The sequence below is a fragment of the Macaca thibetana genome, chromosome 11 (assembly GCF_024542745.1).
Source record: "Macaca thibetana thibetana isolate TM-01 chromosome 11, ASM2454274v1, whole genome shotgun sequence".
Taxonomy (NCBI): Eukaryota; Metazoa; Chordata; class Mammalia; order Primates; family Cercopithecidae; genus Macaca; species Macaca thibetana.
The window spans coordinates 60,501,290-60,517,654 of record NC_065588.1 but is presented as its reverse complement, the minus strand read 5'-3'; the positions used below and the strand labels follow the sequence as shown (position 1 = coordinate 60,517,654).

At 42.4% G+C, this 16,365-nt stretch overlaps 2 protein-coding genes and 1 pseudogene across 3 annotated transcripts in view; all 3 read left to right on the top strand.

Annotated features, from left to right (window-relative positions):
* Positions 1-16,365, top strand: part of C11H12orf56 (chromosome 11 C12orf56 homolog) — a 116,416-nt gene that overhangs the window by 38,870 nt on the left and 61,181 nt on the right. The gene's annotated exons all lie outside the window — the stretch shown is intronic.
* LOC126930871 (V-type proton ATPase subunit E 1-like) lies at positions 8,720-9,981 on the top strand (annotated as a pseudogene).
* The window catches only part of PPM1H (protein phosphatase, Mg2+/Mn2+ dependent 1H), a 1,465,797-nt gene continuing 1,460,635 nt past the window's right edge, over positions 11,204-16,365 (top strand). The window contains exon 1 of the mRNA XM_050748428.1: positions 11,204-11,207. The gene's annotated coding sequence lies outside the window, so the exon portion shown is untranslated. The remainder of the gene's footprint in view (positions 11,208-16,365) is intronic.

Here is a 16,365-nt window from a genome sequence, read left to right as displayed (position 1 = left end):
ATATATATGCCACAGTTTCTTTATTCACTCATTGATTGATGGGCATTTGGGTTGGTTCCACAATTTTGCAATTGTGAATTGTACCACTATAAACATGCATGTGCAAGTATCTTTTTTGTATAAAGACTTTTATTACACTGGGTAGATGCCCAGTAGTGGGATTGCTGGATCAAATGGTAGTTCTATTTTTAGTTCTTTAAGGAATCTCCACACTGTTTTCCATAGTGGCTGTACTAGTTTACATTCCCACCAGCAGTGTAAAAGTGTTCCCTGATCACCGCATCCACACCAGCATCTATTGTTTTTTGATTTTTTGATTATAGTCATTCTTGCAGAAGTAAAGTGGTATTGCATTGTGGTTTTGCTTTGCATTCCCCTGATCATTAGTGATGTTGAGCTTTTTTTCATATGTTTGTTGGCCATTTGTATGTCTTCTTTTGAGAATTGTTTATTCATGTCCTTAGCCCACTCTTTGATAGGATTTTTTTTTTCTTGCTAATTCATTTGAGTTTGTAATAGAGTCTGGATAGTAGTCCTTTGTCAGATGTATAGATTGTGACGGCAGGAGAATCATTTGAACCTGGGAGGCAGAGGTTGCAGTGAGCTGAGATCACACCATTGCACTCCAGCCTGGGCAGCAGAGCAAGGCTCTGTCTCAAAAAAGAAAAAAAACTTACTTCAGTTTTCTATTAGTGCAGTCCATTCAGTTAATTCTTGTTTTGCTTGATATTTGTGAACAATTCAGCTCTTCATGAGTCCTTACATTTTTCTTTTATTCCAATGTCACAATCTCAAAAGTTATCAGAAACCTGCATTTGAAAGCACCTGTCAAAGTTCTATAGCTGATTATAAACCATCCTTTGAAGAGGATCAAGACAAGACAAAAAACTTAACATAACAACCTTAATTGTTATTGCTAGCCTATAGTCAGACCTTAGAATTTTAGAAATCCCATAAATTTTGGAACATATATTAATATTATTCCCTAAAATATAACCCGAGGAAGATTAAACATCATTTTGGCAATCCCATGTACCTAAACATATCAGGTAATCCTGTTTACCTCTCTTCTGTATGCCCCAGGGGCCGTCTGTAGCATCCAAAAACTAGCCATCAAGAAGGACAATTTTGAAACTGAAGTTTGATTTGGAGAAGACTGTTAAATATATTAGAGGCTTAAAGCACTTGATGTTATGAAAGAGAATACCAGATTACCTTATTTGTTTTGCCAAAATGATGACTTGGAAATTTTTAAAAAAGCAAAAACCTTTTATAACCCTTTACGAATTTTGCTGAAGAGCAGATTAGTGCCTTAAGAGTACCTTGTTGTGCTTTTATTTTAATTCTCAATTTGCAGAAAAACCATATTACCCCCCCTCCCTTTTTTTTGGATATGGAGTCTTGCTCTGTTGCCTAGGTTGGAGTGCAACAGCACGATCTCAGCTCACTGCAACTTCCGCCTCCCGGGTTCAAGCAATTCTCCTGCTTCAGACTCCTGAGTAGCTTGGATTACGGGCATGTACCACCACACCTGGCTCATATTTTATTTTTAGTAGAGATGGGCTTTTGCCATGTTGACCAGGCTGATCTAGAACTCCTGTCCTCAGGTGATCTGCTTGCCTTGGCCTCCCAAAGTACTGGGATTACAGGCATGAGCCACCATGCCCAGTCCATGTAATACCCTTTCGAATTTAGTCAGTCTGTTCACACACAGAATTTCTTTTGCAAGATTAATTCTTACAATAATTCCACAACTTGTTTAAACCTTTAGGTTTATCTTATCTGATTCAAAACAATCCTTTAACCCTAGGCAAAAATTTACATTTTGATGACTTCTGCATTTTACCAATAATCTTTAAGACTGTTTTTATTTCTCAAAGATTAAAGTTATGTGAACTAAAAGGTACCACAGCTTTCGTCTTCCCTTTAAAACGTATTTGATCCAAGTGCTTATCCTTCCTTAAGTCAATTAATTAGATCTCTTTTTATAGACATCACACACACAACACATGTATAACTAGACAGACAGGTAGAAGAAGATACAGTCTGGGGGACAGAGTGAGACCCTGTCTTTAAAAAAACAGGGAAGTCAGGCCGGGTACAGTGGCTCACGCCTGTAATCCCAGAACTTTGGGAAGCTAAGGAGGGTGGATCATGAAGTTAGGAGTTCGAGACCAGCCTGACCAATATGGTGAAACCTCATCTCTACTAAAAATATAAAAATTAGCCAGGTGTGGTGGCATGCACCTGTAATCCCAGCTACTCAGGAGACTGAGGCAGGAGAATTGCTTGAACTCAGGAGGTGTAGGTTGCAGTGAGCCAAGATCATGCCATTGTGCTCCAGCCTGGGCAACAGAGCAAGACTCTGTCTCAAAAAAAAAAGTTACTAGGCTGGACATGGTGGCTCACGCCTGTAATCCCAGCACTTTGGGAGGCTGAGGTGGGCAGACCACTTGAGGTTAGGAGTTCAAGACCAGCCTCGCCAATATGGTAAAACCCCATCTCTACTAAAAATACAAAAAAATTAGTTGGGTGTGGTGGCATACACCTGTAGTTCCAGCTCCTTGGGAGGCTGAGGCAGGAGAATCACTTGAACCCAGTGGGTGGAGGCTGCAGTGAACTGAGATCATGCTACTGCACTCCAGCCTGGGCAAGACAGAGTGAGACTCCATCTCAAACAAACAAACAAAAAAAGTAACTAGATAGATAGATATAGATATAGGTATAGATATAGATATTTTCTTTTTCAGACAGCGCCTTAATTTGTTGCCCAGGCTGGAGTACAGTGGTGCAATCTTAGCTCATGCAGCCTGGTCCTCCCAGACTCAGGTGATCCTCCCACCTCAGTCCCCGCAAGCAGCTGAGACTACAGGTGTGCACCACCACATCTGCCTAAGTTTTAAATTTTTTGTAGAGACGGGGACTCACTATGTTGCCCGGGCTGGTCTCAAACTCCTGGCCTCAAGCAATCCTTCTGCCTTGGCCTCCCAAAGTCCTGGGATTATAGACATGAGCCACCACCAGACTCAGATATATATATATATGAAAAAAAAGGCAGACTGTAGCCTGCAGCATCTTAGGAGAAATGGGTCAGAAATCTAAGAGAATATCATAGCTCATGACTGCAAAATACTTGTCCACATTCCAGGAAGATTCATGGTTTGTGCTCTTAAGCAAATACTTACATTTATGACCTGGGAGGAAAGTGCCTATTAACCAAGCTTTGCTAACACGTTAATAAAGAGATGACAGCCATCTTCCTATTGAAAACAAAAAAGAATGTTAGAATCTGGACCCCATTTGGTTAGTTCTTATTTAATTTTAATAGTCTTATTAACATCCACAGATTTTAATGAAAGTTTATTTTGCCAAGGTTAAGAATGTGCTCATGACACAGCTTCAGAAGGACCTGATGACATGTGCCTAGGGTGATCAGGGTGCGGGTTGATTTTATACAGTTTAGGGAGATCTAATACAGCAGTCAATACATGCAATATTTACAGTGGTTCAATCTGGAAGGGTGGGAATGGGGTGAAGCAGGCTTCCTGGTAGTAGGTTGACTTAAACATTTTCTGATTGGCAATTCACTGAAAGAGTTACTATCCATAGAAAGGAACGTATGTCTGGATTATAATAAGGGGTTTTATAGACCAAGGTTTTATCATGCAGATGAAGCTTTCAAGTAGCAGGCTTCAGAGAGAATAGACTGTAAATGTTTCTTACCAGACTTAAGGTCTACATTGATGCTAATGCTTGTTGGCTTTTCCTGAATTCCAAAAGTGAAAGAAGTATAATAAGTCATGTCTGACCCCTACTTCCTAGCATGGCGTGACCTAGTATTTCAGGTTAACTCTGGAATGCCCTTGGCCAACAGTAGGGGTCCATTCAGATGGCTGAGGCTAAATAATTTTGTTTTTGGCTTACATGTAGATGCTTAAAAAAAAAAAAGGAATTTTATAGCCAAAGGGTGGGGTCAGTGGGTAGAAAATTACTAAAAGGAAACATCAAGAGTGACATGGAATTCTGGCTAAAGGGACCTAACAGGATTCTTGCTGAAGACAGGCCAGGGTAATTAGACATCACCTGGGGGATGGTGGAGGATGAGGAAGCTGATCAGATGTAAAGAATGATGATACATGAAGGATGGGGGATTCTGGCTAAACCAACTTATCAGGATTCTTGCTGAAATTGGACAATACAGAGAAGAACATGGAAGTCCAAAACTCAAGGACTACTTGAGAAATTCAGGGGAGTCTGAGCAGAGTTTGGTTAAGGAGATAATCTTTTTCACCACCCAAGACCTGGGATACACACCTGGATGAAAAGATGAACAGTCACCTTTAGATCATGTTCATAGAGAGCTCAGCATCTGATGTAAGTGATTTCTCTACTGTGCCCAAGGAGATCTAGAAGAGAATGGGAGGATGAAGATTCAGGGATGTTGGTACTCACCTGGCTCTGCTGGTACTGCCCCGCCTTCATGTTTCACATTTTGGGCTCTTTCTAAGCTTTTTGTGTGAAGACTTTTACAAATCCAAGGACAAATGAATAAAAGTAGAATATTATGTATAGCTCAGTAATACACTGTTTATTTTCATGGTCTATTTTATTTTTGTTTGTTTGTTTTGAGACATGGTCTTGCTCTGTCACCCCAGCTGGCGTGCAGTGGTGCGATCTCAGCTCACTGCAGCCTCAACCTCCCGGGCTCAAGCAGTCCTCGTGCCCCAGCCCCCCAAGTAGCTGGGACTACAGGTGTGTGCCACCATACCTGGCTAGTTTTTTTTGTAGAGACAAGGTTTCACCATGTTTCCCAACTGGTCTCAGACTCCTGGGCTCAAGCAATCCACCCGCCTCTGCCTCCCAGAGTGCTGGGATTACTTATAGCCGAGCTTTATATTTTTAGAGACAGGATCTCACTCTGTCATCTAGCCTGGAGTGCAGTGGCACAATTACAGCTCACTGAAGACTTGACTTCCCCTATCTCAAGTGATTCTCCCACCTCAGCCTTCTGAATAGCTAGGACTGCGAGCACAGGCCATCACAGCTGGCTAATTTTTTTTACTTTTATTTTTTGTAGAGATAGTGTCTTGCTTTGTTGCCCAGGCTGGTCTCAAACTCCTATGCTCAAGCATTTCTCCCATCTTGGCCTCCCAAAGTTCTGAGATTACAAGTATGAGCCACCATGCCAGGCCTTTATTTTACATACATATACATATATGGTGAAACAATAAAGAATATGTATTTGGTCCTTGTGCCTAGTTCCTCACACAGAGCTTCTGAAATATTTAGAATTTAGAATTTCCTGAGTGATAAGAACATTGTTTGTTATTCATAACAAGCTCCTTTCAACAATAGAACACATGCTAATGAGATGAGGTTGAGAGTATGACCCATGAGGAGGTGTGCTACATTCGAAAAGAGCCTCATGAATTTTCTAATTTATTTAAACAAAAATCTGGACAACAGACATGGGAATGAATATTAAGGGTGTGGGGTAATGGTGGAAGGAACATAGAATTGGATCAGGCTGAGTTTATTGATTTGGGCCCACTAAGTAGGGACTCTGCATTTAATGTTACAGCTTGGGGAGTTAAAAAAGGTTCTAATAGTTTATTTGCTTGGTTTGCTGAAATATGGTTTAAAAGATGGCCCACTGTGAGTGAGTTGGAAATGCCTGATCTCCCTTGATTTAATGTAGGAGAAGGGATCCAAAGGCTTAGGGAGATTGGGATGATGGAGTGGATTAGTCATTTTAGACCTACTCATCCCAGCTGGGAGGGTCCCGAAGATATATCCTTGACTAATGCCTTGCAAAATAGATTTGTGAGGGCAGCACCCGCATCTTTGAAGAGCCCTGTAATTGCTCTTCTCTGTATGTCAGATCTAACGGTGGGAACTGCAGTCACTCTACTACAAAATTTAAATACAATGGGAATAATTGGATTCCGAGGTGGCAGTGGCCAAGTGGCAGCACTCAGCTGTCAAAGGCAAGGCGGACATAGCTACCGTAATGGACAGCAGAGGCAAAGCAGCAATCAGAATAGTCTGACTCACATAGAGCTGTGGTATTGGCTAATTAATCACAGTGTTCTTAGAAAATGAATTGATAGGAAGCCTACTGCATTCTTACTTAATTTATATAAGCAGAAAACTTCTAGGTCAAATGGAAAAAAGACTAATTTGAATTATGAAAACAGAGAATCACGGCCCCTCAATCGATTTCCAGATTTGAGTCAGTTTACAGACCCAGAACCCCTTGAATGACGGGGAGGCCATGTCCCCTTAAGGAAGGACCTCACTACATTATGAACAATTTATGCAGTGAATCTTTCTCCCATCATTCCCCCAGGAGACCTTTTAGCAGGGTAACTGTGTAGCCTTTTAGCAGGGTAACTGTGCATTTGGGAAAGGGAAATGATCAGACATTTAGGGGACTACTGGACACTGGCTGCGCTGACATTGATTCCAGGGGACCCAAAACATCATTGTGGTCCTCCAGTTAAAGTAGGGGCTTATGGAGGTCAGGTAATTAATGGAGTTTTAGCTCAGGTTCAAGTTACAGTGGGTCCAGTGGGTCCCCGGACTCATCCTGTGGTCATTTCCCCAGTGCCAGAATGCATAATTGGCATAGACATACTGAGCAGCTGGCAGAACCCCCACATTGGCTGGTAGAATGAGGGCTATTATGGTGGGAAAGGCCAAATGGAAGCCATTAGAGCTGCCTCTTCCTAGAAGAATAGTAAATCAAAAACAATATTGCATCCCTGGAGGGATCATGGAGATTAGTGCTACCATAAAGGACTCGAAAGACGCAGGGGTGGTGATTCCCACCACATCCTTGTTCAGCTGTCTCCCATTTGGCCTGTGGAGAAGACAGATGGATCCTGCAGAATGACAGTGGATTATCGTAAGCTTAACCAAGTGGTGACTCCAAGTGCAGCTGCTGTACCAGATGTGTTTTCATTGCTTGAGCAAATTAACACACCTCCTGGTACCTGGTATGCAGCCATTGATTTGGCAAATGCATTTTTCTCCATTCCTGTCCATGGGCTCCTCCTACCTTTAAGTCAACAGGCCAAGAAGGCAGTTACAGTGTTGGCTGGGGTGATTGACCTAGACTATCAAGTCTAGGTCTACTACTGAAATCAGTCTACTACTCCACAATGGAGTTAAGGAAGAGTATGCATGGAATACAGGCGATCCATTAGGGCGTCTCTTAGTGTTACCATGCCCTTTGATTAAAGTCAGTGAGAAACTACAACAGCCCAATTCAGGCAGGACTACAAATGACCCAGACCCTTCATGAATGAAGGTTTGGGTCACTCCACCAGGAGAAAAAAACCATGACCTGCTGAGGTGCTTGCTGAAGGCAAAAATATACAGAATGGGTAGTAGAAGAAAGCAGTCATCAATACCAGCTATGACAACATGACCAGCTGCAGAAACGAGGACTGTAGTTGTCATGAGTATTTCCTCCTTCTTTCATTAAAAACATATTTGTGCATGTATATACTTGTACTAAGAAAATATCTTCGTTTTATTTCCTTTTTCCTTTAGCATGTGACATAAGATTTATTTACTTCTCATCAGCATTTAGGTATTGTTAACTTTATGAAATAGTATTTGGGTTGGGGATTGTTGCATTTCCGGTTGTGCAAAGGATAGTTGTATTATGCTAGGCATAATTATGATCTTATTATTGTCCTTATTTGAAGATTTGTATGATCTCAGGAGATGTGTATGGGTTCAGGTTGACAAGGGGTGGACTTGTGATGGTTAATACTGAGTGTCAACTTCATTCGATTGAAGGATAGAAAGTATTGATCCTGGGTGTCTCTGTGAGGGTGTTGCCAGAGGAAATTAACATTTGAGTCAGTGGGCTGGGAAAGGCAGACCCGCCTTATTCCGGGTAGGCACAATCTAATCATCTGCCAGCGTAGCTAGAATATAAGCAGGCAGAAAAATGTGAAAACAGAGACTGGCCTAGCCTCCCAGCCTACATCTTTCTCCCATGCTGGACGCTTCCTGCTCTCAAACATTAGACTCCAAGTTCTTCAGTTTTGGAACTCGGACTGGCTCTCCTTGCTCTTCAGCTGGTAGACAGCCTATTGTGGGACCTTGTGACCGTGTGAGTTAATACTTAATAAACTCCCATATATATATGGAAGTTATCATATATGTAGAACTGGAAGTTTTCATATCCACCTGGACACATTGGGCTCTCTATATTTATTCCATTAATTCTGTCCCTCTAGAGAACACTGACTAATACAAGCGTGGTGGCTCACACTTGTAATTCCAGCACTTTGAGAGGCTAAGTGGGGACAATCACTTAAGGCAGGAGTTTGAGACCAGCCTGGGAAACATGGCCAAACCCTGTCTCTTCAAAAAATACAAAAATTAGCTGGGTGTGGTGGTGCACACCTGTAGTCCCAGCTACTCAGGAGGCTGAGGTGGGAGAATCACTTGAGCCTGGGAGGTTGAGGCTATACCGAGCCATGATTGCACCACTGCACTCCAGCCTGGGTGACAGAGGAAGACCCTGTCTGAAAAACAAACAAACAAACAAACAAAAACTAAAAAAATCCTTAACTGACGGGGTTTGGAGGGCTCCCAAGTTGGTGACCACATTAAGTTCTTGGGATAGTGGTACACCAGGAGAGGGCATGGAGGCTTTGCAGCCCTCCCCTGATGCCCTGCTCAATGCATCTCTTCCATTTGGCTATTCCTGAAGATAATCCTTTATAATAAACTGGTAATGGTAAATGAAACACTTTCCTGAGTTCTGTGAGCTGTTCTTGCAAATTATTAAACCCAAGGAGGTGCTTGTGGTAAAGGGAGGAAAGACTTTTCCTCCACCTTCTTAGGTTTTGTGGCTGTGCCTAAGGATTAAACTGAGACAAGGCAGGTTAACAGGAGATAAGGATACACATTTTATTTGACATTAACAATTTTACATGGCAGGGGAACCTTCATATAAGAGAAATGAAGACCCAAAGAAGCTGACAGACCTGAGCGCTTACATACCATGTCAACAAAGAATGATAAATTGTAGAGCTGTGACAAGACAAGGCAAAGGGTCTTGGGCTATGCACAGTGAACTGTGGGAAAATGACTAGGAAATATATGGTGAAAATTAATGGAAGACTTATTTTAGTGTTTGTACAGATTCATCTCAGTGTCCATGCCTCACTTCTGTTGATAAGAATGTTCTCAAAAAGTAAAGGAAACCAAGATCTGTGCAGGGGTTTCCTCTGCCCATTCCTCCCACCTCACCCTTCAAACCTAAACTCAAGCCTGTTGCTCACTGGGCTAGCATTGCTCTCACCATGGCTCTCAGCAATGCTGATGTGCAAAAGCAGATAAAGCATATGATGGCTTTTGTTGAACAAGAAGCCAATGAGAAGGCAGAAGAAGTAGATGCAAAGGTAGAAGAAGAGTTCAACATAGACAAAGATTGGCTTGTGCAAGCCCAAAGACTAAAGATTATGGAATATTATGAGAAGAAAGAGAAACAGATTGAGCAGAAGAAGAAAATTCAGATGTCCAATTTGATGAATCAAGCAAGACTCAAAGTCCTCAGAGCGAGATGACCTTATCACAGGTTTGTACCAGTTGCTGGAGCCCTGAATGATTCATTGTTGCAGGAAACAAGATTTCCCTCTGGTAAAGGCTACAATGCAAAAGGTAATCCCTATGTACAAAATTGCCACCAAAAATGATGTTGATGTCCAAATTGACCAAGAGTCCTGCCTGCTGGAGGACAGAGCTGGTGCAGTTGAGATATATAATGGGGATCGTAAAATAAAGGTTTCCAATACCCTGTAAAGCCGGCTGGATCTCATAGTCCAGCAGATGATGCCAGAAGTCAGGGGGGCTTGTTTAGGGCCAATGCCAATGGGAAGTTTTTGGACTAGGCCTTTGGGAGGTGGAGCTCGTCCTCAGCTCTCCTGCTGTGATGTGGAAGCTTCTGATATTTGAAGAAACACAAATGTCTCTGTAGCTTCCCCTTTACTGCCCCAGTATTGCTCTGTATTTATCAGTGATGCCCCTCTGTCACCAGTGCCTTGCCTAATTGGTCACAGTGGTGGAAAGCTTCAGGTAATATGATCAGGACTCACCTCCAGTTCATCCGAAAGTAAAAAAAAAAAAAAAAGAATGTTCTCCTCTTCCTGGTATAAAGAGGTTGCATTTCTCATGGGAAATTTATGTCCTGGTGTTTTTTTTTTTTTTTCTTTTTTTTACAGAATTTTGCTCTGTCACCCAGGCTGGATGGAGCACAGTGGTGTGATCTCAGCTCACTGCAACCTCCACTCCTCAGGTTCAAATGATTCTTGTGCCTCAGCCTCCTGAGCAACTGGGATTACAGGCACGCACTACCACACGTGGCTAATTTTTGTATTTTTAGTAGAGTCGGGTTTTTGCCATGTTGACCAGGCTGTTCTCAAACTGCTGGCCTCAAATCATCTGCCTGCCTCAGCCTCCCAAAGTGCTGGGATTACAGGCATGAGCCACTGTGCCTGGTCTATGTCCTGTTTTAAGGTAGAAAGGTATAGATCAGAGAGCCCTCCCTACATCTGCTGTCTCTCAAGCACCTTCAGGTCAAAATAACCAATATGCCAAAGTGGCATATTTTGGGTGGCATGTTCTGGTTCACTTCATGGGGAGCCCTGATTTATAGCTGGTTGGTCAGAAATACAGGTGGAAACCTGGGAGTTGCAATTGGCCTCTGAAGTTACGGCAGTCTTGTGGGACTGAGCCCTTAACCTGTGGGGTCTGTGCTACTGCCAAGTAGTGAATGGCAGAATGGAGTTGAATTGTAGTACTCCCCGTTGGTATGTAGAGAATTAGAGAATTGGCTTTGGGTGAAAGAAAAAAAAAATCGCACACTTGGTGTCCGAAGTGAGTAAAAATAGCTCAGATATATCTGTATATCTACATCTATATAGATATATTGATATATTAGCCTTTTTAAGGTATCTGTCCCTGTAATTGGGAGTTGATGAAAAGCATAGAAGAAGAACATGGACTTTGCATTTCACTAAGCCCAGGTTTGAATTCTGTTTCTCATATTTCCTGGATGTGTGACCTTCAGCAGGTCACTTAAACTTTGTGAGTCTCAGATTCGTCATCTCCATTACTAGCTTCACAGAGTTGTTGTATTACATGAAATAAGGTGGGCAGGGCAGGGTACACAGCTGGGGGGGGTGGCGCTGACTTAATGAAGTCAGCCCTTAAGATTGAATCTTTAGCATAGAAGAAGAAGGAAGGATGAAGGTCCGAGGAGCTGGATAGGCCCTTCTACTTCTGGCATCCAGCTTGTGTAGCTAGACCAGCCCATTCAGCCCATTCATTGTCCACTAGACTTTATTCTAAGTCAGACTCAGAGCTACGATGTGTGAGAAAACTGTGTGGTGTTTTTACACTTTCATGGATGAGCACCTTTCCATGCTGACACACTGTGGCATGGAAACTGTAGAATTTGTTATTAGCAGGTTTATCAAATCCCTGGTTGTTCATCAGGTCTCCTGTCACACTAATTAGGGCATCTAACTGGTGTTGGTTGCCTTAAATGCATATTTATCCTTGTCCACAAGCATAATTATTCTTGGCTTTTTTTTCCCTTCAACATGTATAGGAAAATAAAAACACATAGAAAAATAATGTAGTAAAACAGATTGAAGTTTGATGACATTTAAATTCCTAGAAAATGCCAGGCGTGGTGGCTCACGCCTGTAATCCCAGCACTTTGGGAGTCCGAGACGGGTGGATCATGAGGTCAGGAGATCGAGACCATCCTGGCTAACACAGTGAAACCCCATCTCTACTAAAAATACAAAAATTAGCCAGGCGCGGTGGCGGGCACCTGTAGTCCCAGCTATATGGGAGGCTGAGGCAGGAGAATGGTGTGAACCCGGTAGGAGGAGCTTGCAGTGAGTGGAGATCGCGCCACTGCACTCCAGCCTGGGCGACAGAGCGAGACTCCATCTCAAAAAAAAAAAAAATAAATAAATAAAAAATAAATTCCTAGAAAATTTGCAAGTGATGTTAAAATTAGTGAAGAATTTGTCCTGTGCTGATGTGCAGGGCTATTCATAGAATAACACTTGCCCCCACCTGTTCTCTACTTTCATTCCCAAAAGTACCATCTGACACTTGGGTGTGGGGGCTTTTGACAACACAAGACTACCACTGTCACAAGGAGCCCCAGCTACATTACAAGATAGAAAACACTCCCCTTTTCCATTATGTCAACAGTGATGCTGTGTGTTTTCTGTTCTTCCAGCTGCTTGTTCCCTGAGTCAGGTATTGCTATGTATATAGGGCCCCAGTGGTTCACCTCAGAGACATTCTGCAATATGTGTCCTAAAGCAAGAGACAGGCCCAAACCTACCCGACCATCTATTTGACAATAGTCATTGCTAGACTCTTTAATATGTTACTAATGATGATGTCATGCCTAGAGCAGCGGCACCCGATAACTACTGAGCACTTAAATAAAGGTAATTATTAGGACTAACTCCAAACCTCTTGGGTAAAAAAGCCTAGGGGATATTTTTGTCATGTGATACAGGTGCCCATGGTCCAATCAACTCCGTCATCTGAACAAAGCAAGCTCAACGTTGGAAACCACTTCTAGTAAAAATACTTAGTTTAAATTATCACATTTGTAACAGGATTCCTAATTAGACCCCACTTTTCTGAATATATAGAGGAAAAGATGCTTTTCTTTGTAGTATACATATGTTCTTATATGGGCCACAATTAGCACTTTGAATTGCCAAGGCTGATCTCAAACTTCAAGCCTCAAGCAATCCTCCTGCCTCAGCCTCGTGAAGTGCTTGGATTACAGGTGTGAGCCAACATGCCATACCTGAATTGTACTTTTTACATTTAGATGAAAGAGGATGGTTATTAAACTCTAAATGAACAATGCAGATGGGAACAGAGTGACAGGATTGAACTGTATTAGTAGCAAAAGCTCTTTTTTTTTTTTTTTTTTGAGATGAAGTCTCACTCTGTCACCCAGGCTGGAGTGCAGTGGCGCAATCTCGTCTCACTGCAACCTCTGCCTCCCAGGTTCGAGCAGTTCTCCCTGCCTCAGCCTCCTGAGTAGCTGGGATTACCAACACCTGCCACCATACCTGGCTAATTTTTGTAGTTTTAATAGAGACGGGGTTTCTCTATTTGGCCAGGCTGGTCTCGAACTCCTGACCTCAGGTGATCCACCCGCCTTGGCCTCCCAAAGTGCTGGGATTATAGGCATGAGCCACTACACCTGGCCACAAAAGCTCTTGAATTGATTGGTTTATTAACCACTTAGTTTCAGTTTCAGGTACATTCTAAAACAGCATTACCTTTTGGCAATGATGGAGATGTTCCATATCTTGTCTAATCATGTCTAATACAGTAGCTATTGGCCACCTGTGGCCACTGGGCTTTTCAAATGTGGCTAGTGCTGCTGAATAACTGAATTTAAGTTTACATTTAAATAGACACAGGTAACTAGTGTTTTCAAATATTCACTGCAGCTCTAGAAAAACAGAAAAGACCTTACAGGCTTTAGTGGTATGTTTTGAAATATTGGCATAAAATTAAATAGACAAATCCCCAACCAGATTGAAACATAGTTTAACAAAATCTAAACCGAACCAAAGTTTAGTAATACCATAAAAGCCTTTATAAAATGTCTTTTCTATTATTCTAGAGCTGCGGTGAATATTTGCTCTCCATATTCGTGAGTTCCACATTCATAGATTTAGCCAACAGAGGACAGAAATCATACTAAAAAAGAATTGAATCTGTGCTGTACATGTACAGACCTTTTTCTTGTCATTATTCCCTAAACAATACAGTAGAACTATGTACATGACATTTTTTGTTGTAGTTAGTATTATAAATAATCTAGAGATTATTGAAAGTATATGGGAGGGTATGCATAGGTTGTATGAAAATACTATACCATTTTCTATCAGGCACTTGAGCATACTCAGATTTTGGTTTCCAGGGGAGATCCTAGAACCAATTTTCCATGGATACTGAGGGACAACTGTATGTATGTGTGTGTAATTTTAAAAAATAAATATAAAACCTAGAGATTTTCTAAAACCAGTGATGTGGGGCAAAAGTAAAAGCACAAGAAACTGACGAGTCGCTCAGGTTTCATGGATAGTTTTTACATATGAAAGCTTGACGATCTTCCCCACAGGAATGGGACTTTATGAATGTAATTGAACCTCTTGCAACAGAGAAAGCAGATGTCTTATTCTTGTAGTGTCCCTTCTAAAAAATGGTCCTCAGCTGGCCCGTACTACCAAGCATTCCATAAGATATGCATCATGCTAAATGACTGAAGGAATTAATAACCAAGCCACTGAAGAAGGGTGTCAACTGCTACATGCACACTAGACAACACAGCAGCAGATGACCCTGCACTCAGGCTCTCTTGTCATTATTGCCTTACACCTGCCAGACTCTGGTCCTTGGTGTCCGGGAGACCAGACTTTCCACCAAGTACAGAAACAGATTGAACTATACTTTATTTCTGAGTGGAGAGCACAGATGATCTTAATTCTCCAGACCATTGTTACAAAGTGAAATTTAAAGCTAACATAGGCCGGGCACAGTGGCTCACACCTGGAATCCCAGCACGTTAGGAGGCCAAGCCGGGCGGATCACTTGAGGTCAGGAGTTTGAGACCAGCCTGGCCAAAGTGGTGAAACCCCGTCTCTACTAAAAATGCAAAAATTAGCCGGGCATGGTGGTGGGCGTCTGTAATCCCAGCTATTCAGGAGGCTGAGGTGGGAGGATTGCTTGAGCCCGGGAGGTGGAGGCCGCAGTGAACCGAGATTGTGTCACTGCACTCCAGCCTGGGCAACAGAGTGAGACTTTTGTCTCAGCAAACAAACAAATAAAAATAAATAAATAAATAAAATAAAGCCAACATAGAAAGAGGCAGGGACGTGAAGACTAAAGTTGTTTTTTCTGAACTTTTTAATGACCATGCACAAAAAAGAGAGAATTCAAGTTTGGTTAGTGAATTGGATGGAATGAGGTTTAAGAGACAACTTAAGACTGTTACAGGATGATTGTGCAGGTAACACTAACATCCTAACAGATAAGCCTCGGTGATCTCGTCCTCCTTTCCAGCATGCCAGCAGTGATGTGCTCTAGATTTCCTGCTCTCCTCCAAGCTGCTTGCTCCCTGGGTTGGTATTGCTGTATCACCAGGACCAAATGGTTTACCTCCTAGACATTCTGTAATTTGTGATCTGAAGCAGGAGATGGGCTCAAACCTGTCTGATTGATGAGTCATAAGTGCTTCCATTTAATTCCAGCAATGTACAAAGGCATTATTTGCATCACCTTTAGTACCATTATTTGTGAAATGCCAACTTTTACAAGTGATTGTGTTGATTGGGGTCTTAAAGTTTCTTAAATTCCAAATAGAAAAAACTGATTCTGCCTATCTTGATGTCAAGGGGAATTTGTTGGGAGATTTTGGAGTCTCCTAGGGAATCAAAAGGGAAACAAAAGAGCCAAATAGTGGAAGACCAGGAACCCAGGTGCCTGTTCCAGGGCCTGAGCAGCCTGGCCAGGACCTCCTCCTAGGATCCAGCCAGCTCCAAAGACTTCTAGACCTGTCTCTCAAGAACAAATGTCACAAATCCGGGGCAAGACATTGATTGGCCCAGACTGGGTCAGCAGTCCACCTCTAGACCCAGCAGCTATGGCTAGGGCAGGAGTGGATCTAGGTTTTATGGGGACTGAAACTCACACAATTTGGAGAGCGCCCCCCTTGAAATAACTAAGATGTCTGTTTTACATTGTACAAATACAATGCCCACAGCATTCCAAAGAAATCAGGACAGAAGAAATTACAAACACAAAGTGCCTACAGCCACTCTCAAGAGAGGAAGTGAGATGGAAGAAAAATCAAAGTGGGAAGAAGAGCCTGTGGTCGTAAATTGTTGTGGTTGAAGAGGTGGATTATTCTCTTTGCAATTCTTATAAAAACATTTGGCCATGTTAACACAGTTTTAGGGTCTCTCCTAAGACTTTGGAAGGAACTCATGCACTGAGGGGCACTGAAACTTTTTTTTTTTTTTGAGATAGAGTCTCACTCTTTTGTCCAGGCTGAAGTGCAGTGGTGCAATCTTGGGTCACTGCAACCTCCGCCTCCCAGGTTCCAGCGATTCTCCTGTCTCAGCCTCCCGAGTAGCTGGGACTACAGGCGCACGCTACCACGCCTGGCTATTTTTGTGTTTTTAGTAGAAACTGGGTTTCACCATGTTGGCCAGGCTGGTCTCGAACTCCAGTGATCCATCTGCCTCAGCCTCCCAAAATGCTGTAATTACAAGTGTG